The sequence below is a fragment of the Hypanus sabinus genome, chromosome X2, assembly GCF_030144855.1.
Source record: "Hypanus sabinus isolate sHypSab1 chromosome X2, sHypSab1.hap1, whole genome shotgun sequence".
Taxonomy (NCBI): Eukaryota; Metazoa; Chordata; class Chondrichthyes; order Myliobatiformes; family Dasyatidae; genus Hypanus; species Hypanus sabinus.
In genome coordinates, this window is record NC_082739.1 from 35,331,998 (window position 1) to 35,356,859 (window position 24,862).

General features: G+C 42.5%; 1 long non-coding RNA gene across 6 annotated transcripts in view; it reads right to left on the reverse strand.

Annotated features, from left to right (window-relative positions):
- The window catches only part of LOC132385238 (uncharacterized), a 237,053-nt gene that overhangs the window by 86,670 nt on the left and 125,521 nt on the right, over nucleotides 1-24,862 (reverse strand). For 4 of the 6 annotated variants that reach the window (XR_009509114.1, XR_009509117.1, XR_009509116.1 and 1 more), the window contains one exon: nucleotides 10,066-10,241. This is a non-coding gene — a long non-coding RNA (uncharacterized LOC132385238). Of the gene's footprint in view, nucleotides 1-10,065; nucleotides 10,497-24,862 lie in introns of those variants that run through there. The other 2 variants (XR_009509113.1, XR_009509118.1) reach the window with 1 other exon arrangement.

Consider the following 24,862-nt stretch of genomic DNA (forward strand, 5'->3'; position numbering starts at 1 on the left):
AGCTAAATACCATGGGACTTCAAAGACAGATATTTTGTTGTAATGCATTTGTTCATTTTCAATTGAAATTAAAGCACATGTTTTCTACATATCCCATGATATTTTATTTTCTCTTATGAGGTGTATTACCAAAACACTCCGTCCATCTGCTCCTGCTCCTGGTCAAATTTTAGAACCCTTTGTGGCCCACAAGTCAAAAAGTTTTCCCACCCCTGCCCTATAGTAAGTCAATCAAAAGCTGGGGAAGTGATAACTCCTTTCTGTTAGACTGTTTGAGGTAATTTATTTTTTATTCTTTCTACTTCTCTTCCAATATTTGTATTTCTGTGCACTTGTAATGCTACTGTGACACTGTAATTTCCTTTCGGATCAATAGAGTATCTATCTACCTACCTATCTATCTATCTATCTATCTATCTATCTATCCATTGAGAATCCCACAGGATTAGTTCAATTAAAGGTTAAAGATTTCTCCCCAAATCTATCTTTCACCCAAGGTTACTAAAATATTTTCCCTGCTAATGCATCATATTGTCTGTAGGATTGTGTGTAGGCTGTTGCTGTTAGTTAAATAAAGGCTGTATTTCCTATACTGCTGGAGCAGATACGTATGACGAGACACACGACTCTTTGGGTCACAGAGGTTGTGGAAGGTGTGACACAAATGCCAGTTCTTTCTGTCCTTGGGAATAAAATTTCTCCTTTGATTAATGCCATCAAGAGAAAAAAATTCAGTGCTTGAATTTAAATGTGTGAATAACCCCTGCTGCAGTTGTCAATCTTACAGTGACTGCATTTTAGAGGATTGCAGTGTATATGCGTGGTTTCAGTGGAGATACGATGCTGTACAAGAGGCTGGCTTTATCGCAATATAACCTTGTGGCACCAATCACCCTGCAAAATCACTGCCACCTTCACCATACACGCAGTCACATCTCAAGTCACATCTAACCAGGAGAGAACCAGTGAGGATATTTAAAATTTCTGAAATTTCACCTGACGATCATTCCATTCTTAAGAAAATTTGGAACTTTTGAACTCATAATAGGAAGTTGATATTTTTGAATGATCCAAAGAAAACAATTGACCTTTGAAGTGCTGAGGACGAGGAATGGCGGTGTTGGTGAGGTGTGCAGAAAGGTGGTGGCGGGGGGAAGAGAGAGAAAGAGACAGCAAGAAGGGAAGCTGAGCACAGTTAGAAAGATTCTGGAGGATGAAACAAGTTGTGTCAACAAAAGACTAACAGACGAGATGTGGCTTGGAAAGGAATTGTGGGGTTACGTGCTGCCAGACAGAGGCTAAGCACTCAGCCAGGGAGGCTGATGAAGGCCAGAGATGTTAAAACACTCAAGCAGTATTACAATAGCTTCACTTATGTGGTTTGCATTCGGCACCAGTGTCTCTGCTCTGCTTTTAACAATGTACTTCAACCAAGCTCGGAACACTGTGTACTACTGCACCAATTCTGCTTCTTCTTACGTTAACCCCTGTTTGAGTGAGATTGGAATCTCAGTGACAAGTTCCAGGTGCATACCCACACCAATCTGAGGAAAAAGAGAAGATCCCACTCAGATACCACACAAAAGGCTGAGGGCCTAACACTGCGGGAATAAGAATTCTGTCTGGAACTTCCACAGGGTACAATAATACTGACTCATTACTTTGGGTGAGCTGCAGTACAGATAGAATTTGAGGACTTTTGCTGAGTGAGATTGTGTGGTTAGTTTTGTGGGATGTGCGAGTTGGTTGTGTGTGAGTTAGCATGCACACATGTGCATGAGCTCAGTGTAAGAGTGGTTAGTCTGTGCAAACTTCTGTGGAGGGATGCATTAGTTTCGTGAAATGTTATAGTAGCTTGTGGGCATGTTAGTTGCGTGGGTCTGTATGTTTGAGTGTGCACTAATTGTGCCGAACCGAATTTTTGTACGCATGTCTCTTTATGACCTCTGTGTACTTAAATTAGTTTACCAGCTATTGTTAAGGTTAAGATCACGTGGCAACTTGCTGTTACGGGAGCTTCCTGGGACTGGCAGTTGGAAACATGAGCCATCTTGATGCGATTTTCTGTGCTGGAAGTCCTGGCAAACAGGATTTAATTTCCTGGTGTTGGAAGCTAGTTTTATCTTGCAGAAAGAATTTGCTTGTGGGTGAAAATTAATAAAATTGCAACTGGCTAACAAAAAGCACATTCTATTACTTCTGATCGTACCGCTTGGAGAGCAGGGTTAGTAAGGTCGGGGCACATCTGTGTTCCATCTTTGTGTACGCTTATGGACTGTGGAGTAGGAAGAGGTTCTAAGAGGGAAGTCAAAATGTTATTGAAAGTAAAGGTTAAAATTACTCCTACTTAACAATAAATAAATAGTTATGATTAGCTCTACCAGTGTTCAGCCAGCCACTAGATGGAGCTCTATGCAAAGCTGGGGAGACATGGATCAGAAAATTAACCAGATTAGTTAATTAAAGAGAAAATGTAAGCGAGTTATGTGGACTGTTAACAACTGCACACTAATTTCATTGAAGGTGTGGGGATATTGAAAAACAGACTGAACTCTTAATTAGTCCTTCGCTCCTCTCCAGAGTGTTGAGTTCAACTCCACGCCAAGACAGAAAGGCTTGATCTTTGAATATCCTCCTGATGCACATTGGTACTCAGGATGAAGGATAAGCAGGCTCTGTGTCTCTGATTCACAGATCTGCTCAGTAGACTGGGCTAAGCCTAACCCACACAGGTGAACAATACTCAGCAAGCCGGGCAGCATCTGTGGAAAGGAAAGCAGAATTAACCAAAGCTTGCAACATTAGCTAGGTTTCAACGGCTTAGGAACAGCTTCTCTGCCATCAGATTTCTGAATGGTCCATGAACCCATGAATACTACTTCATTGTCCCTTTATTTTTTGGACTATTTATTCATAATTATTTTAGAGCATTGCACTGTATTGCTGCTACAAAGCAACAAGTGTTATGACATTTAAGTAAGTGATAATAAACCAGATTTTGATTCCGATTCTGATTCTTTCTGCAGATGCTGCTGGACTTGCTGAATGCTTCCAGAATTTGTTTTTTTACTTAGGTTTCCAACATCTGCCATTTCAAAATAAGTCATCCACACAGAGTAGGCTTCTTACACTCAGAAGACAGAATTACTGCTGGTTCCCTCCTCCTTCCTTGCCTTACATATCAATCCATACCTTTCCGTTCTCCACTGTCTCACATTGAACCTTGGCACAAGGACTGCAGATGCTGGAATCCCCGCAGATGCTGCTTGATCTGCTGAGTCTTTTCAGCAGATTGTCTGTTGCTTTTCCCATTTCCTTGTTTCCTCTCCCCTCCTGGTTTACAGTTTCACAGGTACTATCCACCAAACTCAGGTGGTGACTCTGGACATTTGAAATATGCAGGCTTGTTAACTTGGGAGGACATCAAAACTGATCATAATCTATTCTCCCACAACAAAAGGGATCAATGGAGAGTCATGCATTTTCCCTTGTTCTATCTAAGCACTGTGAAGCCAGATACCATAACCTTTCATTATACCCCACATTGTTATTCTGTACAAATCAATGTTTGGGACCATTTATTTCATTTATTCCTGGAGGTTCAGAAAAGAATTCTGAGCAATCAGGAATCCTGGGCTTCCTTCAGCCAACTCCACACACCTAGGAATCAATAATCAGGCAATTTACTCCTCAACTTACAGTGGGAGGGGCGGCTTCACCAGATTCATCTGCCTACCTCACCAAATAGTGGCATGCAAGCAGTCAATTGGCTACCAGCACGGTTGAGTTATTAGCTCAATGGGCTTGGGGCTTCCTCGTGTGTGATCACATAACCTATCTTCCTCATCATTTCACTAGAAAGATGGAAGAATTTTGAAAACCACCCTGGGATAATTCAACCACTTATGATTAAGCAGAAAAGGGGAAGGTATTGACTGAGAACTCATGCTGCATCCACAGTGAAGTTGCAATCTGTTGATCAATATCAAGGAAAATTGGGTGCTTTATTCATCCAGCTCGCCCATCCCTGTTTCCTGCTTCACACCAAGTGATGCAAGTTAAAATGGCTCATCCCACTTTTGGAGTTCTGCCAACTTTTCTCATTTTTATCCTCTTTTACAAGTAGGATATAATTTAGTGGAGATGATGAGGAGTTGGGGAGACATACGTGTCAAAATTCATGCAGAGGATGCCCACATTAAAATCAATGTAAGAAACCTGGAGCTGATTCAAACCCTGAGGTTTTGTTGGAACAATCCAGTGTTTGTCCCTTGATGAGGGAGAGTGCCAAGCAAGAGCAATGACAAAGTAGAGTCCCAAGGCAAAATAAGTACTCTGGCTTGCAGAAGGCTGCCTGATTAAGTTCAGATGTTTTTCTTTTAATTACTTCTGGTTAACAGAGAGTAAAGATGTGCTAATCATAAAGGAGGCAGGCGGGGTGATTTGCTGAGTCTGATGGTAAATATTGGCAAGGTTGACTGCAAAGAATTACAGCTTCTTTAATAAAAATACTTTATAGAAATAAAAAGCTGATCCATGCAACTGTGAGTCAGGACCATGACCTTAAACTACTAAATAGAGCAAGAGACAATCCCCTGGTCTGGGTATGATCTGGGTGCATCTGGTGAATGGCAGATTCAGTTTGTATTGAAGACCGAAGCTGAGATTTTCCCCTTTGCAAAACCATGCAGAAAGGTGCAAAAAGAAGCCTTAGTTTCCTCTCATTTACCACCAGATGGGCACAGGAGCAGGAGGTGCATGGGTTGACTGTTCAATTGGCAATTCGGCTAATGTTGTATAGCTTGGAGTTTGCTCAATGTAGGATAACATGCAGGCCTGGTTAGTTATAAATAGGATATACACAGAATTTGCTTTTTTATGTACAGTTTATTATCAATACCACAGTTCGTTATACAATGGATAACGTGTCAGGATTTGTAATGTACTCAATGGTATAAAAGTTTGAGTGTATTAGATGTAGGGTGACTTACTTATGGGGTATTATTACATTTAGATAATGCACAAACTGTAGCCCAATCTGAAATAGAAGGATTATTCTTTTATTCCTTGAGTTGTGATGATGTTTAAACAGATCGATCTGTCCATGCGTTATGAGGAGAGGTTGCTTTCTCTCGAGCGCCAGAGAATGAGGGGAACACCTGATATAAGTTTATAAGATTACGGGAGGCACAGATAGGGCAGAGAGCCAGTATCTTTTCCCTAGGATAAATATGTCTAAAGCTAGAGGCATCCATTTAAGGAGAGAGATGTAAGTTCAAAGAAGATGTACAGGACAAGCTTTTAATCAGAGAGGGGTGGGAGTCTGGAATGTGCTGATGGAGGCAAGTACAATACAGGCATTTAAGAGGCTTTTGGACAGACACATTATAATGCAGAATTTGGGCCTTGTGTAGGCAGAAGGGACTAGTTTAGTTAGGTGTTTAATTAGTTGGACGCAACATTGTAGGCCAGAGGGCTTGTTCCTGTGCTGTACTGTTCTATGTTTTATGTAGAGATTCATGGATTAAGTTATTAACTTAACTCAAAGGGCTGATGACTGGTTTGCGTGCTGGTCCAATTAATCTGGTGCTGTGGATAAAGAGAGTGAAGATAGGTGGCCAATTCTAATCAGTCTTGTTTTCTGATAATCAACTCATTGGGATCCAGTAGTACTGGCAGCTTCAGACTTCTTTGGCAGTCTCTGTCGGTCTAATATTGTCTGTCTTCGAGTCCTGGATACAAGGAACTAATAGAGTGAAGGAAAGAAAACAGACATGTTCAGCTGCCTTCTTAAAGCAGTTTTCCTACCGAGCCTTTCCGCTGCCCCCCTCAGTCATTCACTTGCATCCTGTTTGTCCCAATTCAGGATCTTGACCAGCCATTATAGAGTGAGCACACGAGCCCAGGTTGGGCTTTTTGAGGTTTAGAATGGTAAAAACTTACTGCAGAATGGATACTAAGAGCAGACCAAGACACCACAATTCCTTGGCACTGAGTGTTGGCATAATCACCTACCGTTCCCCTTAGTTAGTAATTCTTGGTAAATATTTATCTTCATTCAAAGGTTTCACAAGATAGTCCCTTGTTAACAAAGCAGACATATAAATTGAATCCAAATGATTGAACTTTCCAGGGAATGTACAGTTGGGCCTTCATCTTGTCCAAATGCTGACATAAACCTTATTAAGTTGTCAGAGTGATAATGGATGACAAATTAGCCTTTCTCCAATAAGAATGTGGCTGAGATATACCAGATCCCTCTGGCTTGTAGTACACTGAAAGAAGCTGTCTTCTTGGAAGAGTGTTTACTTTGCCCTATTTTCTTTGGTTTCCTTCTTGAAAGCCTTGTGCATTGGTTGGACCTTATCCCAAGGGGTTGGGCAGCTTTGTCCAAAGGCACCATTCTCCATGTGGTGGGCCAACTGGACTGGCTGATCTTCAGCTTGCTCTCTCCCAACAGCCGCACATTCTGGATTATGTTCAGGTTAAGGTCTCGCTGCACATATTAACTGTGTCAGCATTCACTGTGCAAACAGTACTCCCGCCACAGACAGAAAGCAGTTGGTTCAAGTCCCATTTCAGAATCCTGAACAAAAAAAAAACCTAGATTGATATTTCAATGCAGACCTGAAAATTACACTGCTGAAGGCATCATCTTGAATGAGTTCTTGCCCAAAAGTTTGTGATTGCGATGACATCGTAAATGGATGACCTGGGATAGACACTGTGACCTTTGGCTGTTGTGTATCATGCAACTCAACCATCAGTGGAGCTTGCAATAACATATGCTAGTTAGATCAGCTGTCCATAAACTGTGTATAGGGAACAAAACCCTTCTATTACAACTAATGCATACTTACTTTACCCCACATTGCTCACTTCTACCTCCTACCCAAGATCCACAAGTCTGACTGTTTGAGTTGGTCTGCCTGCTCCTGCTCCTGCCCCTGCCCCAGGTCCTCATACTTCGGTTCCACTGGTCTAGTCCCTTCCCACCTACCTCTGTGACATCTCTCATGTTCTTGATATCCTCAATAATTTTAAATTCCCTGGCCCTGACCGCCTCATTTTCACCATGGATATTCAGTCCCTATACACCTCTATCACCCATCAAGAAGGCCTCAAAGCTCTCCACATCTTTCTTAACGAAGGAACCAACCAATTCTCCTCCACCACCACCTTCCTCTGCCTGGAACAAATGGTTCCTCACACTCAATGATTTTTTCTTTGGCTTTTCCCTCTTTCGTGAGACTCAAGGGACAGCTATGGCACGCACATGGGCCCCAGCTATGCCTGCTTCTTCGTTGACTATGTAGAATAGTCTATGTAGAACAAGCCCTCCCTGGTAATGCTCCCCAACTCTTCCTCCACTCCGTTAACGACTGCACTGGTGATGCTTCATGCACCCATGCTGAGCTCATCAATTTCATCACCTTTGCCTCCAACTTTCACCCTGCCCTTAAGTTCTCTTGGTCCATTTCTGACACCTCCCTCTCCTTACTCAATCTCTCTGTCTCCATCTCTGGAGACAAATTGTCAACCAACATCTTTTATAAACCTACTGATTCCCATGGTTATCTTGACTATACTTATTCCTGCCCTGTCTCCTATAGAAAATGCTATTTCCTTTTCTCAGTTACTTCATCTTCACTGCATCTGTTCCTAGGATGCCGCTTTCCTTTCCAGGACATCAGAGATGTGTTCTCCTTCTTCAAAGAATGGGATTTTCCTTCCTCCACCATTGATGCTGCCCTCACCTGCATTTCCTCCATTTCCTGGATGTCTGCGCTCACCCCATCTTCCAACCATCTTAACAGTGATAGAGTTCCTCTTGTCCTTATCTACCACCCCATCAGCTGCTGCCATCTCCAAAGGGATCCTACCACTAAACATCCCTTTATCTCCCCCCCCTCTGCTTTCCACAGGGAGCGCTTCCCCTGTGAGTTCCTTGTCAATCCGTCCTCCCCCACTAATCTTCCTCCCGGCACTTCTCTCTGCAAGTGGCCAAAGTGCTACACCTGCCCATTCACCTCCTCCCTCACCTCTATTCAGTCCTTCCAGGTGAGGTACCACTTCACCTGTGAATCTGCTGGGGTTGTCCATTGTGCCTGGTGCTCCCGATGTGGCCTCCTCTACACTGGTGAGACCTGACATAAGTTGGGGGACTGCTTCATCGAGGACCTCCGCACCATCTGCCACAAGTGGAACTTCCCAGTGGCCAAACATTTTAATTCCGATTCCCATTTCCCTTCCCACTTTTCAGTTTGTGGCCTCCTCTTGATCCACAATGAGGCCACCATCAGGGTAGCGGAGCAACACCTTATATTCTGCTTAGGTAGCCTCCAACCTGAAGGCAAAAATATGGATTTCTCTTTCCAGTTTAAAAAAAAATTCCCTCCCTCTCCCCTTTTCTTCTATTCACTGCTCTGGCCTTTCACCTCTTCTTACCTACCCATCGCTACCCCCTGGGTCCCCTCCTCCTTCCCTTTCTCCTTTGGTCCACTCTCATCTCTCATGAAATTCCTTCTTCTTCAGCCCTTGAGCTTTCCTACCCACATGGCTTCACCTGTCACCTTCTAACTAGCTCTCCTCCACCTATTTATTCTGGCATCTTCCCCTTCAAGTCTTGGCCCAAAACGTCAACTGTCTATTTTTTTCCATGGCTGCTGCCTGACCTGCTGAGTTCCTCCAGCATTTCATATGTGTTATTTTGGATTTCCAGCATTTGCAGTATTTCTTGTGCTTATAATGTAGTTCATCGTTTAGCAATCTAAACATGAGGAAATCTGTTGAGAACCTGCTGATAGGTTCAGGATTCTCGTACCTGTACTCTGAGCAACAGAACATTCAGGGCCAACCCTTGATAACTGCTTACCTTCAAGTAAGGGCTGGAGTATATGAAATTTGCATTTTGTTAGATCCGCATTGGCTGGATGATGAGTACTCCTTCACTGAAGACGGATATGTTTATAGTCTAGTTACACCAACAGTAGGCTTTACTTAGAACCCAACTGATCATTTGAGCAGTGTGTGTAACTCAGTTATCTGAAATTAAGATTGTCAACATTTTCTGGACTCTAATGGATTGAGAGATGTCATCTCAAATTCAATCCACTTACAGTCAGTGGCCACTTTATTAGATACCTCCCGTACCTAATGAAGTGGCCCCTGAGTATATGCTCATGGTCTTCTGCCGCTGCAGCTCATCCACTTCAAGCTTCGACATTTCGCGTGTTCAGAGATGCTCCTCTGCACACTACTGTTGTAATGTGTGTGGTTATTTGAGTTACTGTTGCCTTCCTGTCAGATTGAACCAGTCTGGCCATTCTCATCTGATCTCTCTCATTAACGAGGCATTTTCACCCACAAAACTGCTGCTGACTGGATTTTTTTTTTGCTTATCTTTACACCATTTTCCATAGAGACTCTAGAGACTGTTGTGCGTGAAAATCGCCGGAGATGAGCAGTTTTTGAGATACTCAAACCACCCCGTCTGGCACCAACAATCATTCCATGGTCAAGGTCACTTAGATCACATTTCTTCCCCATTCTGATGTTTGGTCTGAACAACAACTGAACCTCTTGACCATGTCTGTATGTTTTTATGCATTGAGTTACTGCCATATGATTGGATATTTGCATTAATAAGAAGGTATACCGAATAGTGTCCACTGAGTGTATGTAATAGATGAAAGAAACCAAAATAGGTATTTATCAAGGGCCCTTTAATGCAATCTATTGTTTAGAGTAAGTGTGGGTGAGGGTAATGGAATTGTCAGATCTGAGAGACTGAGGGGGTACTAAAGGGACATAGGGACACAGTAATGAAAGGAGTTTTGCCAGAGGGGTTAGGAGGGAGATTTGGGGTGGCTTTGGTACAGTGTATAAAGTGACTGGAAATTAGAGGAAGTATAAGTTTTCAAGAAGGTGTTAGAGAAGTTAGTGGGTGTGACCGTGTGATTAGAGAGTGGGAGAGAGTGACCGTGACAACAATGTGATAATGATATACAGAATTTTGTTAAAATGCCTGCACATTTACTTTGTAACAACAATAATATTGTATACCAGCCTTTAAGGAGAGGAGAATATTGATGAGAGCGCCAGTGCCACATGCGTTTCTCAGGAAGCAGGTGGAAGAAATCATCGAAGCAAAGAGACTGGGTCAGCACAGCAGAACGATTTAAACTTTGTAAAGTGATAGTCATTCAGCCTTCAGCTTGTGTTGATCTGGTTGGTATAACCTGCAGAAAGAGTGAGAAAGAGTCAGTTCACTTCAGGACTGTACAATTGAGGGACTAGGCTTTTCTTACAGTGAAGCTGATGCTGAAAATAGTAATGCCATCACAATGGTCGTGACAGTGGCAATTAACAGAGAGTGATGTGACAATGTCAAATGCCAGTATAGTGCCCTTTGCAGTGGTGACTGATACAGTGAAAGGAACAGCAACAATCACAGGTGAAAGTGATGGTGGAGGTGACAGTAAACGTGATAAAGTAATGGTAGTGACTGTAAATGTTTTTGCCCACAGAACTGCCAATCACTGGATTTTTTTTTGTTTTTCACACTTTTCTCTGTAAACTCTAGAGACTGTTGTGTGTGCAAACCCTTGGACATCCGTAGTTTCTGAGATACTCAGACCACCCTGATTGTGGGGTCAAAGTCACTTAGATCACATTTCTTCCCCATTCTGATGTTTGGTCTGAAAAACAACTGAACCTCTTGACCATGCCTGCATGCTTTTATGCATTGAGGTTCTGCCTCTGATTGGCTGATTAGTTCATTTGCATTAGTGAGCCGATGTAGCCAATAAAGTGACCACTGGATGTAAATCCCATAACTTCAAAATGTTCAGAGGGTCAGCTAGAAGAGATATGGGTCTTCAAGAATCCTCATGCCTGCATTTTAACCCTAATAACAACTAGGGCAATAATAACTTCTTCAGGCCTACAGCTGACCTTAAAAGGAAGTCAATTGGTTTTCACTTCACTTATAGCAGAGTCAGGCAAAACGACAATGTACACTCCCTGATCATCCACTGCTTACCAGCTTCTCCTGTGTTTCTCCCTACAAAGGCTATCATCCAGTTGTGAAGATGTGGTTCTAATAGAAACATAGAAATCCTACAGCACAATATGGGCCCTTCAGCCCACAAAGTTGTGCCGAACATGTCCCTACCTTAGAAATTACCTAGGGTTACCCATAGCCCTCTATTTTTCAAAGCTCCATGTATCTATCCAAAAGTCTTTTAAAAGACCCTATCATATCCGCCTCCACCACCGTTGCCGGCAGTTCATTCCACACACTCACCACTCTCTGTGTAAAAAAACTTACCCCTGACATCTCCTCTGTACCTACTCACAAGCACCTTAAACCTGTGTCCTCTTGTGGCAACCATTTCAGCCCTGGGAAAAAGCCTCTGACTATCCACATGATCAATGCCTCTCATCATCTTATACACCTCTATCAGGTCACCTCTCATTGTCTGTTGCTCCAAGGAGAAAAGGCCATTCTAATTCCACTTTGACTGATCTTCTAGTACATCTTTCGTTTTATTATTGGTTTAAGGCTAGTTCCAGCTCTAGCAACCCTTCCCTGTTATTGGCTGCTTCTGTTACTATTAATGCACTCCCTTACACTGATAATCACACAGTGCTTTGGCTAGAGATTTACTTTACCAATCTTAACACAATTCAGCAATCTCTCCCCCAAAGTCTGTGCTACCACCCACCACTACAGGCATTAATCCAGTCAGGCAATCCACATAAATCTTAATTAATTAAAGGGAGTAATAATAATGAGGAACAGAGGTTAATATTGGGCAATTTTTAGTGAAGTGTGCCGGCAGGTATGATGCAAGATTAAACTCTTTGCATCATATTCGCCATAACAGCAGTAAGATGCTGAATTGTCTCCAGACGTTCCACTTGAATTATATGTAATTTTTTCTGTGGTCTCATTTCACTAGAAATCCAATTAATTTCGACCTGGGTATATCCTAGACATCATTGCACGCTGCGATATACAGTCCCATACAGGAGCTTGTGATTGCAATAAAAAATATAAAAATGTAAATCCTGATAATAAGTTCTGGAAATAGTTAACAAGTCAGGCAGCATCTTTGGAGAGAGAAATAAAGCTAATGTTTCCAATCGACAGGTCTTCGTTTTAACTGGAATTAGAAACAGGGAAAGAGCAAGACCAAGAAGGGTGGTTTGTCATAGACTGCAGACTTGCTGCTTACTAGATCACAATCACAAGACATGCAAATGGGAATAGAAGAATCACTTAGTGAAAACTTTGAACAATCTTGGGTCAGAGGATGACCCAAATCATCAGCTAAGGACAGTCAGATTAGAGTGGAAGTGTGATGGAGAATTATGCCAGCTCAGGACGACAAGTTCAGGCTTTACACTTGTGGGGTGTAGCCCTGACCAGTTACCTAACCTGCATTTACCATGCTCATTGTAGATACCAATATGATCAGTGAATGGGATACACTATATTGAAAGTTGTTCCAAGAAGGTGCTTTTCCCCTAGAAGAAGGGGCCTGGACAATCGAGAGGAATAGATAGAAATTTGGATATATCTTTTACCGAGGATGATGTTATTGGAGGAGAGGAGAGTTGTAGATTTAGAGTCATAGAGCTGTGGAGTCATACAGCATAGAAACAGGCTTTCTGGCCCACCTAGTCTATGTCATCCATTCCCGTCTAAGTTAGCTGCATTTGCCTGTGTTTGGCCCATAATCCTTCTGACCTTTTCCTATCAATGTATTTATCCAAGAACATTTTAAATGTTGTTATGTACCTGCCTCAACCATTTCCTCTGGCAGCTTGTTCTATATACCGACCACCTTCTGAGTGAACAAGATGCCCATCAGGATCATAAGAACATAAGAAATAGGAGCAGGAGTCGGCCATCTGTCCCATCGAGCCTGCTCTGACATTCAATAAGATCATGGCTGATCTGGCCATGGACTCATCTCCACCTATCTGCCTTTTCCCCCATAACCCTTAATTCCCCTAATATGCAAAAATATAACCAACCTTGTCTTAAATATATTTACTGAGGTAGCCTCCACTGCTTCATTGGGCAGAGAATTCCACAGATTCGCCACTCTTTGGGAAAAGCAGTTCCTCCTCATCTCCATCCTAAATTTACTCCCCAGAATGTTGAGGCTATGTCCCCTTAGTTCTAGTCTCACCTACCAGTGGAAACAACTTTCCTGCCTCTATCTCATCTATCCCTTTCATAATTTTATATGTTTCTATAAGGTCTGCTCTCATCCTTCTGAATTCCAGTGAGTACAGTCCCAGGTGACTCAATCTCTCCTCATAGTCTAAAACCCTCATCTCTGGAACCAACCTGGTAAACCTCCTCTGCACCGCCTCCAAAGCTAGTATACCCTCCCTCAAGTGAGGAGACCAGATCTGCACCCAGTACTCCAGATGCGGCCTCCCCAGTACCCTGTACAGTTGCAGCATAACCTCCATGCTCTTAAATTCAATCCCTCTAGCACTGAAGGCCAACATCCCATTTGCCTTCTTGATAGCCTGCTGCACCAGCAGACCAACCTTTTGTGATTCATGCAGAGGCACTCCCAAGTCCCTCTGCACAGAACCATGCTGCCATCTTTTACCTTTTAAATAATAATCTGATCTTCCATGTTTCCTTCCAAAGTGGATGACCTTGCATTTACCAACATTGTATTCCATCTGCCAGACCCTTGCCCACTCACTTAACCTATCTATATCTCTCTGCAGACTCTCCCTATCCTCTGCACAATTTACTTTTCCTCTCAATTTAGTATCATCAGCAAACTTAGATACATTACACTCGATCTCCTCTTCCAGATCATTAATGTATATCGTGAACAGTTGCGGGCCCAGCACCGACCCCTGCAGCACACCGCTCACCACTGATTGCCAAAGAGAAACTAATTCCCAACTCCCTGCTTCCTATTGGTTAACCAATTCTTTGCCCATGCTAATACATCACCCCCAACTCTATGCAGCCTTATCTAATGGACAGGTCTTTTATGCGGCACTTTATTGAGCTCTTTCTGGAAATTCAAGTAAATAACATCCATCTGTTCCCTTCTATCCACTGCACTTGTTATATCCTCAAAGAACTCCAGTAAGCTTGTCAAACAGGACCTGCCTTTGCTGAATCCATGCTGCGTCTGCCTGATGGATCCATTTCTTTCCCGATGCCTCACTATTTCTTCTTTAATGACAGCTTCAAGCATTTTCCCAACTACAGATGCTAGACTAACTAGCCTATAGTTATCTGTCTTTTGCCTATATTCTTTTTTGAATAGTGGTGTGACACTTGCCATCTTCCAATCCGCCGGGACCTGCCCAGAGTCCAGAGTATTTTGGCAAATCATCATCAAAACCACTGTAACTTCTGTCGTTTCTTTCCTGCATTCCGTCAGGACCAGGGGACTTGTTTACCTTCAGGCCCACAGGTTTGCTCAGCACTACCTCTGTAGTGATAGTTATTGTATCGAGGTCCTCACCTCCCATCGTATCCATAACATCTCTCTTTGGCATGTTAGACGTGTCCTCCACCATGACAAACAATACCAAAAAGTCATTCAAAGCTCGACCATTCCCCAATATCAATTTCCCCTTCTCTTCCTCCAAGGACCTATATTGACTTTGGTCACTCTTTTCCACTTTATATAATTATAAAAACTTTTACTCTCGGTTTTTATATTTTGTGCTAGTTTATTTTCATAACTTATCTTCCCTTTCTTTATAGCTCGCTTAGTGGTTCTTTGTTGCTTTTTGAAGTTTTACCAATCTTCCAGTTTCCCACCACTCTTGCCGACTTTGTACGCACGAGCTTTTAGTTTGATGCCTTCCTTTATTTCCTTAGCTATCCATGGCTGGCTCTCCCCACCCTTAGTTTTAACTCGAATATACTTTTGTTGAGCTCCATGAAAAATCTCTTCGAAATTCTCCACTGTTCCTCAACCATCCCACCATATAGCCTGTGTTCCCAGTCTATCCTATCCAAATCCTCCCTCATCCCATTGTAATCGCCCTTGTTTAGGCTTAATACACTGGTTTTTGATCGAACTATTGCACCCTCCATTTGTATGAGAAATTTGGTCATAATGTGATCACTCTTTCCATTAAATCTCTCCTCGCTCTAACCTATACCCTCTAGTTCTTGATTCTCCATCCCTGGCAAAAGGACTGTGCATGTTTGCCCTGTCTTTGCCTCTCGTGATTTTATACCTCTCAACAAGCTCACACTTCATTAACCTACACTCCAGTGCATAAAGTCCCAACCTGCTCAATCTCTGTCCATAACTCATTTAGAAGAATGAATTGGTGTAAAAGTCCCTTTGAATGAGAAGAGGGAGGGCAAGAGATGATGGTATCATGCTCTTGGTGGTGGAAAAGATGGGGAATATTTTAAGATAGATGGGAAGAGAGGATAAAGGGAACCTTACCATAATTTAAGGAGGGAGGGGAAAGAGTAAGAGCAAAGTGTATGAAATGGAACAGGTAGAATTGGTGAGGGCAGTCAACCCTGACACTGGGAAAATCCTCACTGTGGACAAAGCAAAACACATTGGAAGAAATGATAAGGAAATTGCCAGAGATGATGCTACAAAGTTTACGAGAATGGAGCACAGTCCTTACAGGACGCTGGGGGTGCGGGAGGAGCTGGCTGTGGGAATCAGTGGGTTTGCAGTGGATGGTTTCTAGTCAATTCTTTCTCAGAAGTGGAGATAGGAGGGTAGAGGAAGAGACAAGGTTCATTGATGGAGCATGTGGTGACCTGTGGCACCTTTGCAAAGGAGTACAATGGCCTTCTCCCAGCAACCATGACACCATCTGCACAGTCCACAGGACTACGCCAAGAATCACAAACCCACTGACATGTGAAATGTTGCCCTGGTACACCCAACAGGGCATCTGTTAAAGATCCAGTGTGATCAAAGGTTTTTGTATAAATTCAGGTGACATAGAACTACTAACCTTTCAGAATAAGAATAAAAGTTTAAGATTCAATAGTGCTTTGCATGGTACGGCAATAGACCAAATAAAAAGAGCAAGGATGTGGCATATGGTGACACAACCATCTGCAGGTCCTCCCGAGTTGCCACCTTCCTGCATATCACCACTGTCAATGTGGAAGTGTTATCTTGTTGCACTCACGAAACATGGCAGTCAGGATCCCTCAGCAGTCCTGACCAGAAAGTCTATTTTATTATGATGGTTGATGATGTGATATACTCCTGCTACTCACTGCTTTTCCCATGTGCTACAAGGGATGGATAATGAATGTGGGCCATCCAGTGACACCCACATCCCAAAAGAATGAACATTAAAAAGTGTCTGATGATCATTTGCAGAATTGCTGAATAAACATCTCATTAACACCAAGCTGCAGCTTACTGCGGACAAAGGGTCATGATTTTCAAATTGACCTTGGCTAACGTTACATTTTATTTGATTGAATTAGGACTTGACTGAGTGATACAGTTTGACACACTGCCGCCTGCATAAGGCAGACAGCTGAACCATTTCTAGCCACAGCTGCTGTTCATTATGACAATTTAAATTTTGCACTGGATTGGAAAAGTGCTTAAGTCTTCAGCTTCAGTTTTGGAAGTATGTAAATTGGTCTTTGGATTGATACAAAACTATTTGCCACAGGCAAGTTGCTAATAAAAGGCAGCTTGTTACCATCGTTCATTTTGTGGTGAGGTTGTCTGATGTTATTTGCTATTCACACTGTTGTGACTGTAAGCACAAACATCCTGTTGTAGTCAGCTCTTAGGCTCCTACTTACTGAGGTCAAGGTTAAAGAGAGGCTCCATATTGTGATACTGCCAATAAAAACCTTCTTAAAGCTCACACAGAAAGACAACATTATTGCACCATTGTCATCACTATCAACAGCAGCAATATCTGAGGTCACCCTTGGCTCAGTCGTTCTTCAACCCCTGTGCCCATAAGGCTCAAGTTGTGCTTCAGTCAAGCACAGAACTGGGTTAATTTCCCATTCAGTGTTGAGGGATTGCATTGTGGGCACTATGTTTAAGAAGAGACAAAGAAAGGGGCATAAAAAAATCCAAATGGACAAATCAATGGATGAGTCGTAAGGCCAGAAGATATAGGAGCAGAATTAGGCCATTCAGCCTATCAAGTGTGCTCTGCCATTCAATTAGGACTAATTTATTTTCCTTCTCAACCCAATTCTCCTGCGTTCTCCCTGTGACCTTTGACGTCCTTACTAATCAAGAACTTTTCAACCTCTACTTTAAATATGCCCAATGACTTCGCCTCCATTATAATCTGTGGCAGTAATTGCACAGATTCACTACCCTCTACGACTGAAGAAATTCCTCCTCATCTCTGTGCTAATGGGATGTCCTCCTATTCTGAGCTGTGCTCTCTGGTTCTAGACCCTCCCACTAAAACATCCTCTCCATGTGCACTCTATCTAGGTCAGGGGTCGGCAACCCGTGGCTCCGGAGCCGCATGTGACACTTTCATCTCTGTGCTGCGGCTCCCTGTGGCTTTGGAAAATAAATGATGAGTATTTAATTAAAATGTATTTTATGTTAGTTTGTTAGTTTTTGAAATGTAATTTTAAATTTGAAGATTATGGTGATCTTGTACAATCTAAATAAAACGTGTTTTTTGTCACTATTAATATACGTCACCACTGCCAATGCCTGACACCCGCCAGTGCGCGATTTCTTTAATTTTTCGATCCAAGGTCGGCTAACTATGGGGAATTCTAAAAAAAGAAAAGTGACTGCAGGAAACAGAACGTTTAATGATACGTGGGCAGATTCATTTGCTTTCACTGCTGACGAGACTGGTTTACCGGTATGCTTAATATACAATGAGAAACTAGCAAACAACAAAAAGTCAAAAGTCGCAAGACATTTCCAGAATAAACACGCAGCCTTTGCTCAAAAATATCCAGATGGAGATGAGAGAAAAAAAGCCATTTCGGAACTGATGCGGAAGGTTGATCTGAGCAAAAATCATTTCAAGAAGTGGATGAAGTCTGGAAAATCAACGACATATGCTAGTTTTGTTGCCGCTCAGGAAATAGTCAGGCACGGGAAGCAGTTTACAGATGGTGAATTTATAAAAGGATCTTTCATTAAGATTTCAGAACATCTATTCATGGACTTTAAAAACAAGAGTGAAATTGTGCAGAAAATCAGGGATATGTCCCTCTCTGCAAAGACTGTCAAAGACAGAATCATAAAAATGGCAGAAGACATCACAAGACAGTAAATTAAAGACATCAATTCAGCTGTGGCCTACTTGATTGCCTGTGACGAGTCTAAAGACAAAGGTGATATAGAACAAATAGCGCTTTCTGCCGGTATGTAAACTCTGCCGGGCCACAGGAAGAAATGATTGAGTTGATACCTCTAAAAGGCCAAATATGGGGGTAGGACATCTGTGAGTCTGTCTTGAATTGTTTAAGAGCCAAAGGAATAAAGACCACCCACCTGGTGTCAGTAGCTACTGATGGGGCACCAAGTATGACAAGATCGTACAAGGGATTTGTGGCTTTACTGCAGAAGTCGCTGGACAGAAAGCTGTTGACTTTTCACTGCATCTTGCACCAAGAGGCACTGTGCGCTCAAACATTTCCTCCGGAATGCACAGAAGTAATGGATGTTGTCATTCAGATTGTCAATAAAATAATGGCAAAAAGTTTAAATCACCGTCAATTCCGTTTGTTACTGGACGAGCTGGAAAGCGCATTTTCTGATCTCTTGCTGCACAACAAAGTCCGGTGGCTGTCAAGAGGGGAGGTGCTGAAACGCTTTGTCGCGTGTCTGGAAGAAGTGAAAACTTTCCTGGGCAGCAAAGGGCTCACCTTTCCTGAGCTGGAACAGCCAGAGTGGCTGTAAAAGCTACACTTCATGGTAGACATGACAGCGCACCTGAACACGCTGAACACAGCTCTTCAGGGGAAAGGGCGCACATTCCTGCACATGTTGGAGGATGATTTGGCATTCGAGCGCAAGTTGACAGTGCTTTCCAGAGATTTACAGAAAGGCACATTGTCTCACTTCCCCAATTTGAGAGAGTTCAAACAAGCTCACGACATGATAAATTCAGAGTATTTACATTCTGCAATCATCGCAATGCAAACATCGTTTGGGAAACGCTTATGTGAGTTCAGAGAGGAAAAAAAAACACATTATACTTCCCGGTCACTCCCCTAAGCATCGATCCATCCCTACTGAATATGACTGCATTGACAGGTGTGAGTCAACCTGATCTTGAGATGGAACTGGCCGACATAGCTGACAAAGACATATGGATGTCCAAGTTTAGATGCTTGACAGCAGACCTTGAAGATGTTGCCCGTCAGAAGGCCATTCTTGCTCAGAATCACAAATGGAGTGATATTGAAAACCTCCTCAAACCAGACAAACTTGTGTTCAAAACATGGAATGCTATCCCCGACATTTATGTAAACATTAAAAAGTATGCGCTTGGAGTCCTGTCAATCTTTGGATCCACATATGTATGTGAGCAGGTGTTCTCCAACATGAACTTTATTAAAAACAAACATCGCGCACGCCTCACAGATGACAGCTTGCGATCCTGTGTAAAGATGAAGGTGACGTCATACAGCCCTGATGTGCAGACGCTGTGCACTGAGGTCCAGGAGCAGAAATCCCATTAACCAAGTATGATAAATATTTTAATAGCCTATTATTTTATGTATATCCAAATTTTTCATCGTTCAGTGAAATAGTACCTTTATTTTTCAGGTTGACAGCTGGCTGACGTTATTTTTGGTTTGCTGCTGGCGGACAATTTAAGTTCGGCGTTTTTCATAAATACAAGAAGGACTCAAATAGACATTGAGTATTTTACTTAAAAGTAACCTTCAACCCAACGTCTTTTTCTTGGAGATCAAAATGTTTTTGTTGCATGCAGAAATGTAATTTCGTTTTCTCTGCAGGAGTTCATCGATTTCATAAATGCAACACATTATAGTTTGTTTATACATAGCATAAAGGCAAAAAAAAACGTTGTATGCAGTGTTATTTCATTTTAAATGTCAAACGGGTTTTGTGGCTCCCAGTGCTTTCGTTTCTGTGGGAAACGGGTCCAAATGGCTCTTTCAGTGGTAAAGGTTGCCGACCCCTGGCCTAGGTCATTCAATAGTTGTTAGGTTTCAGTGATATGCTCCCCCCTCCATTCTTCTAAACTCCAGCAAGCACAGACTCAGGGCCAGGAAGGACGTGGAAGCCATAGAAAGGGCGCAGAGGAAATTTACAAGGACGTTGCCTGGATTGGGGAGCATGCCTTATGAGAATAGTTTGAGTGAACTCGGTCTTTTCTCCTTGGAGCGATGGAGGATGAGAAGTGACCTAATAGAGGTGTATAAGATGATGAGAGGCATTGATCGTGTGGATAGTCAGAGGCTTTTTCCCAGGGCTGAAATGGTTGCCACAAGAGGACACAGGTTTAAGGTGCTGGGGAATAGGTACAGAGGAGATGTCAGGGATAAGTTTTTTACTCGGTGTGGTGAGTGCGTGGTATGGCTGCCGGCAACAGTGGTGGAGGCGGATACAATAGGGTCTTTTAAGAGACTTTTGGATAGGTATATGGAGCTTAGAAAAATAGATGGCTATGAGTAAGCCTAGTAATTTCTAAAGTAGGGACATGTTCAGCACAACTTTGTGGGTCAAAGGGCCTGTATTGAGCTGTAGGTTTTCTATGTTTTCTATGTAAATGCTCCTCATGTGTTAACCCTTTCATTCTCAGGATCATTCCTATAAATTGCCTCTGGACCCTCTCAAATGCCAAAACATGCTTCCTTAGAAATAAGGCCCAATACTGCTCAAAATACTCCAAGTTTGTTTTGAGCAATGTCTTATAAAGCCTTTGGATTACATCCTTGCTTTTATATTCTAGACTTCTCGAAATGAATGCTAACATTGCATTTGCCTTCCTCACCGCCAACTCAACCTGCAATTTGATCCTTAGTAAATCCTATACCAGGACTCCCAAATCCTCTTGCAACTCTGATTTCTGAATTTGCTCCACAATTAGAAAATAGTCTACACCTTTATTCCTGCCACCAAACTGCATGGCTATACACCACCGTCCTACTTCTGCCACTTCTCTGCCCACTCTCCCAGTCTGTCCAATCCTTCCGCAGATTCCTGGTTTCAGTTATATCATCTGCAAACTTTGCTGCAAAGCAATCAATTCCATCATCCAGATCAAAAGGCAGCAGACACCATACTAATCCGTGTGGAACACCACTAGTCACCAGCAGCCAATCAAAAAGGGAACGTCATAGAATGTAAAAGAGTACAACACCAGAACGTCCTTAAGCCCATAGTATTGTGCCGAGCTAATTACACTATTTATTAAATGCTTAATTTAACTAATCCCTTCTGTCTAAGCAGTGTCTATATCCTCCATTCTTTCCATATTCATGTGCCTATCTAAGAGTCTCTTAAAGGTCTTGCCTTTTTACCACCCCAGGCAGCGCAATCCAGTCACCCACCACTCTCTGTGTTTAAAAAGAGTTGCCTCTCACATCTCCATAGAACATACGTCTAACTGAAGCAGCATCCTGAAAAGTTTGAGCTCTTCTTGAATTTCCAGACAACATTTGTCCCCAAATTGAAGTTAGATAACTCGGGCTTTTGATCGCAGTATATTATGTTTCCAGAACGGTGCTGTACAGAAACTCCACACTACATTTACAACATTTCTGCAGGAAGCACACTTCAAGGTTTCCATACTGAGGCTCGGCCTGCGATCTCATTCCTCCACTTTCCCACTCCAGACATTCTCAGATTCTATGTTTATAGTGGCCTTTTAAATCATGGGGCCAGAAACATTTCATGCAAATACTCCCCTACCCAGTGCTGATGAAACCTGGAACCTTGTCAGCAATGCAAGAGTTGTGTTTCAAGCCCACTGACAAACCCATTCCAGATTTCAGGACTTTTGCACCATGGTTCATCCTGAGACTGAGGTACAGTACCTGTTTTCTGGATATCAGCCTTCTGATATTTTCTTTACTTATTTGCTCATGGGATAATGACATTGTTGGCAAAGCAGAATGCATCGAACATCTTTAATTGCCTTTGAGATGAGGAGGTAATTAAAAATCAACTACTTTGTTGGGTCTGGAGTCACAATTAGTCAAAGCTAGGTAAATACATTTTATCTTCTCTCCTGAAGAACACCTGTTAATCGAATGGAATTTTAAAACAATCCAGTAGTTTTGTAACAATAGCACAACTATTTCAGTTGAATTTCAGATGGTGATGAGAGGAGTGGGATATGTCAGCCAGATGAGTGGTGTCACGGCAACAACTTTGCACTCAACATTAGTAAGACCAAAGAACTGACAGTGGACTTCAGAAAGGGTAAGACAAGGGAACACACACCAGTCCCATTGATGGATCAGAAGTGGAAAGAGTGAGCAAGTTCCTGGGTTTTAATGTCTCTGAAGATCTCCAGAAGTTTGTGTAGGGGAACACTTTGCATCCAGTGACCACAGTGCCAGTAGTTTCAAAGTGAATATGCAAAAAAATAGGTCTGGTCCACTGGTTGAGATTCTAAATTGGAGAAAGGCCAATGTTGATGGCATCAGAAAGGATCTGACCAGTGTGGATTGGGATAGGCTATTTTTTTGGAAAGTGGGAGGCCTTGAAAAGTGAAACTTTGAGAGTACAAAGCTTGTATGTGCCTATCAGAATAAAAGGTAAAAATAACAAGTGTAGAGAACTTTTTTCAAGAAATATTGAGGCCCTGACTAAGAGAAAAAAGGAGGTGCATAGCAGGTAAGGCAAGTAGGAACAAATGAGGCACTTATGGAGTACAAGAAATGTAACAGAACACTTAAGAAAGCAATCAGGAAGACTAAAAGTAGGTATGGGTTGCTGTAGCAAACAAGGTGAAGGAGATTCCTAAGGGATTTTACAGATACGTTAATAACAAAAGAATTGCCAGGGACAAAATAGGTCCTCTGGAAGACCAGAATGTAAATCCCTGTGTAGAGTCAAAACAAATTGGGGATATCTTAAGTGAATTCTTTGTATCTGTATTTACTCAGCAGAGGAACACAGAGTCTATAGAAGTCAGGCAAAGTGGATTTCAACTTCATGGACACTGTATAGATTACAGAGGAGGAGGTGTTTGCTACCCTGAGGCAAATCAGGGTGGATAAATCCCCAGGGCTTGACGAGGTGTTCCCTCGGACCCTATGGATGCAAGTGCAGAAATTGCTACGGCTCTAATAGAGATATTTAAATCATTCTTAGTGACATGAGAGGTACCAGAGGATTGGAGGATGTTATTCAACTGTCCGAAAAAAACTAAACACAAACCAGGAAATTATAGGCTGGTGAGTGGGAAAGTTATTGGAAGGTATTCTAAAGGACTGGATAGATAAGTATTTGGATAGATATGGACTGATTAAGGATAGTCAGCATGGTTTTGTATGTAGTAGATCATGTCTAACCAAACTTAATAGATTCTTTTGGGGAGGTTACCAGAAAAGTGGATGAAAGCAATGCAGTGGATGTTGTCTACATGGACTTTAGCAAGGCATTTGACAAGGTCCCACATGGGAGGTTGGTCAAGGATGTTCAGTCGCTCGGCATTCAGGATGAGGGAGCAAACTGGATTAGACATTGGCTTTGTGGGAGAAGCCAGAGAGTGGTAGCAGGTTGTTGCCTCTCTGACTGGAGGCCCGTGACTATTGGAGGGACCAGTGCTGGGTCCTTTGTTGTTTGTCATCTGTATCAATGATTGGGATGATAATGGGGTTAACTCGATCAACAAATTTGTGGAAGACACCAGGGTTGGTTGTGTAGTGGGCAGTGAAGAAGGGTATCATGGCTTGCAGAAGGATCTGCATCAGCATAAAAAAAGGGGTGACAAATGGCAGATGGAATTTAATGCAGACAAGTGTCAGGTGTTGCACTTCGGTAGGACCAACAAGAGTAGGCCTTACACAGTGAGCAGTAGGGCACTGAGGGGTGTGATAGAACAAAGAGATCTGGGAATACAGGCTCATAATTTGTTGAAAGTGACATCTGCGGCAGGCTACAGTGCCCAGACAAACCTGTCACAGAGACGTCATCCTGTATAGCACACACCTGACAGCCTGCTCCCTCCATAGCTGGAGACACGGGTTTATTCTCTGGTGGAGCAGTAACATTGGGAGTCACCCAAGGGTAGCTACTGTACATAGGTGTTGTACACATTTTTGATGAGTTCCCAATTTTTGTTCTGTTGACTCACGTAAGTACTTGTTGACACTCCTTTCAGACCTTTTACTGAGTGAGTCAGTGAAAAATGAACTGACATCAGGAAGAGAGGGGCAGTGAGCTTTATAACACCAAGGCTAACCTTTCAGAGACTCTTTTTTCTCAAGAGACTCCACTGGCTTGGGCCTCCTGCTGCTTCAGCCATCACTAGCGAACACAAACAGCTACTTCTCTTCAGCCACTGAGTTCTTGAACCAACCAGCACGGCGCTGACCACTACCTCAGCATAGTGACCACTATGATCACTTTGCACTAAAATGGATGATTTTGTTCTTGTTGTGGTTTTTTTCTTGTAAAATCTGTTTATAAATTATGCTTAATTTATGTCTTTTTCTTGTGAATATTACTCGTGCGGTACTACATGCCTGTGATTACATTGCACCTGTGCATGAATGTACTTGTGTGCGTGACAATAAACTCGGCTTTGATTTTACCTTTGACTTGACTTTCACTTTTGAATTTGATTTTGAGGGCAGAGCACGCAAGACCACACAAGACAGCGAGACTGCTCCCCATACTGAAGGTCAACTCCAGGTCTATCG